The 5,712-nt window shown below is 47.1% G+C and overlaps 1 pseudogene across 1 annotated transcript in view; it reads left to right on the top strand.

Moving 5' to 3' along the window:
* The first annotated feature begins 21 nt into the window (after positions 1 to 21).
* Gm7819 (predicted gene 7819) overlaps positions 22 to 5,712 on the top strand; it is a 34,654-nt pseudogene continuing 28,963 nt past the window's right edge. The window contains exons 1-2 of the transcript NR_152162.1: positions 22 to 74; positions 338 to 423. The product of NR_152162.1 is annotated as a predicted gene 7819 (transcript). The remainder of the gene's footprint in view (positions 75 to 337; positions 424 to 5,712) is intronic.

Genomic DNA, 5,712 nt, shown 5'->3' with positions numbered 1-5,712 from the left:
GGATACCTTCGCATTCTATGTGTGGGGCTTGCATATCACCCGGAAGGGGAGGAACCAGGTTTTCGTCAGAGGAGGTGGGATCAAAATGTAACGTTAAAAAGTGGCACTGTATTTTTTGTTGCTTAAGGGGCATAGTCTGTGTTTATTAAGATGCCAGACACGCAGGACCCTCTTTTCTGGGATGGAGCCAGATTTTAGAGTTAGGCAGGTTGGTAGACTGTGACCTTGACTGGAGACAGCAGTAAAAGTGCTTTGGGAATCATCTTCACTGTGCCTCTACCCAGTGCCCCCACTTGCCTGACTTTTACCTTGCCAATTGTTTTTCTTCCTTGTCCAGTTCTTGAATGACCTCAGACCAGATTGAATGACCTCAGACCAGAAGGAATAGGCCAGCAGCGAGAACACAGCCTAGAGCAGGCTAAGGTATGGAAATGTCTTAGCTCAGTGGCCTAATTTTTTTTTCATGTACAGACACCTAGAGTGGAACAATTGTGAAGACACCTCTTAAACCTATGAAGCCTGAGGCTAACTTTGGGGTGGAGCTGTCGGAAATGAATGCAGTAAGCTGGTTAGCAAGATTTTTCATCGGGTGGATTCCCCATTGCCTTCCTGGTTTGAGGGGGAGGGTCCCTTTCAAACTTTTTTTTTTTTTTTGTATATGAGTACATTGTAGCTGACACACCAGAAGAGGGCATCAGATCCCATTACAAATGGTTGTGAACCACCATGTGGTTGCTGGGAATTGAACTCAGGACCTCTGGAAGAGCAGTCAATGCTCTTAACCGCTGAGCCATCTCTCCAGCTCCCTTTTAAACTTCTTAGTAGCAGCATTAATTCTTGCTTGGTTTCAGTTCTGACAACCACAGCAGTCAGGAGTTTGAGTAAGAGGTATGGTGGGAAAGATGGCTTAGCTTCTTGTAGAGGGCCAGAATTTGGTTCCCAGCACCCACATTGGTTGCTCACAACCACCTGTAACTCTAGCTCCAAGAGGAGCTGACACCTCTGGCTGCCAAGGGCACTAGCCCTCATGTGCATGTACCCCCTCATAATTAAAAATAAAATATATTTTCTTTAAAAATTGCCATTCTCAAGGTTGGGAGTCAGGGTGAAGAGTAACATCCCTCTGCCTTCACATTCCTGCTGTGACAGACTGCTGTGAGCTAAAAGTAGACCCCTTTCTCTCTTAACTCACTCTGTCAGTGTTTTATGACAGCAACAGAAAAGAGACCTAGATACCTGCCTCTTCCCTATGGTTCTGAGATCTGTGAGGGTTGGAGGAGGAGGGAAGATACGGCCCCTCATATTCTGGGGGCACAATCACAGGGGCGGGGCAAGGGTAGAGGAAGTCACTTCTCAGATTCCACCGAGGACTGAGGACTGTGCAGACTCACTGCTGGGCCTGCCTAGCCATCCTCTGAACTCCACTCCTGTGGAGCAGACTGGCAAAGTCAAAAGAAAGCTCTTTAAAAGACAGATCTCAGCCCTGTGCCTTGCATTTCTGATTGCCAAGATTCTGCCCTCCTGGCCTGGCCATTCCCACCCTTCTGCATTTCATCCATTTTCTGTGTTCCAGAGCTCTCAGGAATATCAAGGATGAAAACAGCCCCAAGCATCCCTTTCTCCCATGCTCTCCCTTCCTTGAGGATTGAGGGAGTTTTGAGGAGAGATGTTGGTCAGTTCACAGAGAAGTGAGGGAAGGAGGGAGGAGAGACCTGGGAAGTGGGTTCAGGATGCAACTTGTCTGAGTCTACTGAGAAAATTATATAAAAATTACATAAGTGGACTTATTACTAGAAATAGAAAGGGTCAGTGGAAGCCTGGGTTTGCTGTGAGCCACGTCCCCAAGGCTGCCCTTGCCCAGGACATAAGGTGTCTTGTCCTGTACTGCACTTATATGGCAGTTGAGAGGTCCAAGAAGGGAAGCCACTATGAATTTTATACTGAGGTGATGGGATCTGCCGTGCCATAGCATGGGAGGCTTTCCTGGTTCTGGTCTGCTTGTCTCAAGATAACTCCTTGCTAGCATGTCCTGTGGCTGTGCTTGGGAACAAGTGAGAGGGTGAGTGAGAATCCATAATCCAAGGGCACGTGGAGAAGACGACTCCAGAAAGCTCAGAGTGGGAGTCGCTTAGGAAGCCTACTATGGGATACTAGGCCCACTGTGGGATGCCAGGCCTACTGTGGGACACTGGGCCTACTGTGAGATGCCAGGCCTATTGTGGGATTCTAGGCCTACTGTGAGATGCCAGGCCTTCTGTGGGACACTGGGTCTACTGTGGGACACTGGGCCTACTGTGGGATGCCAGGCCTCCTGTGAGACACTGGGCCTACTGTGGGACACTGGGCCTACTGTGGGATGCTAGGCCTACTGTGGGATGCCAGGCCTACTGTGGGACACTGGGCCTACTGTGAGATGCCAGGCCTACTGTGGGATTCTAGGCCTACTGTGAGATGCCAGGCCTTCTGTGGGACACTGGGTCTACTGTGGGACACTGGGCCTACTGTGGGATGCCAGGCCTCCTATGAGACACTGGGCCTACTGTGGGATGCTAGACCTACTGTGGGACGCTAGGCCTACTGTGAGATGCCAGGCCTTCTGTGAGATGCCAGGCCTATTGTGGGACACTGGGCCTACTGTGAGATGCCAGGCCTACTGTGGGATGCTAGGCTGTTTTTTGTTTCTCAGACTTGGGATATATAATCTGATGGACTTAACTGTGGTCTGCATTTTTCAGACTCTCTCATCCCACTGACTACCTTCGTTCCTCTTCTATTATTTCTTTTACCTTTCTAAAAGTGATCAGATATGACATTAATATTTGTTGATCCTTAAGTACCAGGTGCCATACTAAATATTTTAAGTTGTCTCATGATAGCTCTATGAAGTAGATTTCTTGAGTGCTGTTTCTGTTCATACAAGCCACTTTTCTTTCTCTTTTAATTATTTTTACTACTATATCATCATCATCATCATCATCATCATCATCATCAAAGACAGGGACTAACTGTGAGGCCCTGGCTGTCCTAGAACTTGCTACAAAGATCAGGCTTTGAACTCACAGAGATTTTCTTGCCCTTGCCTTCCAAGTGCTAGGACTAAAGGCCTGTGCCACTGTGCCTGGTTCTGACTCACTGTTTTTGAGACAAGGTTTTGCTATGTGTTCCAGGATGGCTTTGGACTTATGGCACTCTTTATGCTTCAGCCTCTCCAGTGAAGCATTATAGCGTTTGCCACTTTCTATAGTAGTGGTGGTGGGGCTATCAACCACACTGCTGTGATTCCAGTATGCCAATCCTTGGACACTGTGATTGATTAAAGGCCTGAGCAACTAACCAGAGCTTCTCATGAGATTTGATGTTTGGATGCTAGACCAGTAACTGTGAGAATTTAGACGGGAAATAGACTGACTGTTGAGTTATAATCAGGACACCTGTATCAACCCTTTTCTCCCTGCTATGTCTCAGGGATCACAGTAGATGAGGCAGGGGATGGGGAGGTATGCTGTAAAATGCAGTTTTCTCACCATGAATGACATGTCTAGCCTATTCATGAATGCACCGAAGCTGTGGTTACCTACATAAGACCTCCACAAGATCAGCTAGCCAAAACTCTGTCATAGATGGGGTAGATGAACTCTAGGTCCACCCCTTACTGAGGAGCTATTGGCAGTTGAGAGCTGTGAGGGGTGGGGCAGGGATCATTCTTTTTGGAGGATGTGGCTACTGGCCAGTTTCTTATGCTCCCGTGGATGGCCCCACACCCATGCACATATGGGCAGCACTAACTGGGCAGCACTAACTGGGCAGCACTAACTGGGCTTAGTGGTTTATCAAAAAAGAAAACAGAAAAAAAAGTTGGGAGGGAGATGTGTTGGAAGGATATGGGGGAGTTGGAAGAAGGAATGGGATAAATATTTCATTTTATGCCTGCATGGAAGTCTCAAAAATAAAGAGAAATAAAAAATAGGGGAGCTAGAGAGATGATTGCAGTCTGCTCTTGCGGAGGACCTGAGTTTGGTGCTCAGCATCCATGTCTGATGGGGCTCACAAGTGCCTGTGGGTGCAGCTCCAGCTTTAAGTGATCCATCGCCTCTGACCTCTGAACACACATGTCCATAACACCCTGTACACAACAATTAAAATAATATTAAAAATAGATCTAAAACAACCCCTCAGACCTCAGGTGTCTAGGGGCCATGCTTGCTGTTGCTTGGAGATCAGTAAATGACAAGAACGGCCATCTACAATAAGAATAAGACCCCATCCACAAAAGGCATTAAGTGGGGAATGGTGATAGAATGCAGAGGTGAAAACATTTGCATCCTTATATTACTGGTGGTCAGGGTCTGGGCCGGGTCCTTCCAGGTCCTTGGCTTCTTATCCAAAGAATTGAAGATGGGCACTCACCCAGGTTTGTACAAGTAGCAAGGGTTGAGAACAAAGCAGTAGACAAGATCCGAATACACTGTAAGAGGGCAGCCAGCCACGAGTGAAGGTCCACAAGGGCCCCAATATTTTTCTCTCATATATTGCATCCTGGACACGCTTTCCCCTCCCTCTCTTCCTCCAGTCTCTCCCTTTATCCCCCCTCCCCCAGATCCACCCTGCTCTGTCTCTTCTCAGGAAAGAGCAGCCCTCCCAGGGACATCCACCAAACAAGGCATAACAAGCTACAATAAGACCAGGCACATCACATCAAGGCAGGATGGGGCAACCCAGTAGGACGGAAAGAGTCCCACGAGTAGGCAAGAGTCAGGGACTGTTAGGGTTGAGTAGCTTGGTGTTCTTGAAGGGTCTAATTCTTATTTGTGGCTTCTTTTTATGGGGTTAAAGAGGAAGAGTTTGGTCACAAGCGGTACAGTGGGGTGGTTTTCTATTGTTACTGAGAGTTTAGGCTATATAATCACTTTCCTTATATACATGAGCCTTTCCATAATGCCCCGATTTTAATCATTTCACATCCCATTGAACGCAGGAAGAAGATGGTAAATAGGGCATTCTCCCTCAGAGTTTACTTGAAGACAAGGTTTGAGTTATTCCACATACTCCGCAGACTGATTCAGACTAGATCAGCCTTTCTGCCTTTAAACTGGATACACTGGGGATACAGTTGAGTGAATTGGAACAGTCTAAATTTGATTGTTACCAGGAGCTGAGACATCTGTTGTTCAGAGAGGGAGGTGTACCGGTGGAGCTCTGAGGGTGCTCTGCAGTTGCTAAGTGCATTGTTTGGAGAGGGCTACACATGTCCAGTACATACAGGTAAAGCAGTTAAACTGCCAAGTGCATTATTACAAGGGGAGGGCTATGAATAACCCAAATCGAGTCCCAGCTTACTAAATTATTTCCTATGTTTGCCTGGCTCACCTGGATTTAATCAGGGTTGAAGGCCATCTTCTTCCTTTCTAAGATTTATTTTTAAAAAAATTGGTGTGTGTATGTGTGTGTGTGTATTTGTGGCCCAGATACTATATCAGATCCCCTGGAGGTGTAGTTACAGGCGGTTGTGAGTCACTTGGCCTGGATGCTAAAATTGAACTCTGATCCTCTGCAAGAGCAGTACGTGCTCTTAACCACAGAGCCAGCTCTCCAGTTCTGAAGACAGCCTTTTGATCCTCCTGACTCTGTTTCCTGAGTGCTTGGAACTGTCCAACACTGGGCCCTTGACTCATGTCTGTCATTTTAAATATTCCTACTCCAGTGCTTGCCTAG

Source organism: Mus musculus (genome assembly GCF_000001635.26).
Source record: "Mus musculus strain C57BL/6J chromosome 4 unlocalized genomic contig, GRCm38.p6 C57BL/6J MMCHR4UN_CTG4".
Taxonomy (NCBI): Eukaryota; Metazoa; Chordata; class Mammalia; order Rodentia; family Muridae; genus Mus; species Mus musculus.
Note: the sequence above shows the minus strand (reverse complement) of the source record. Positions and strands in the feature narration are given on the sequence as shown.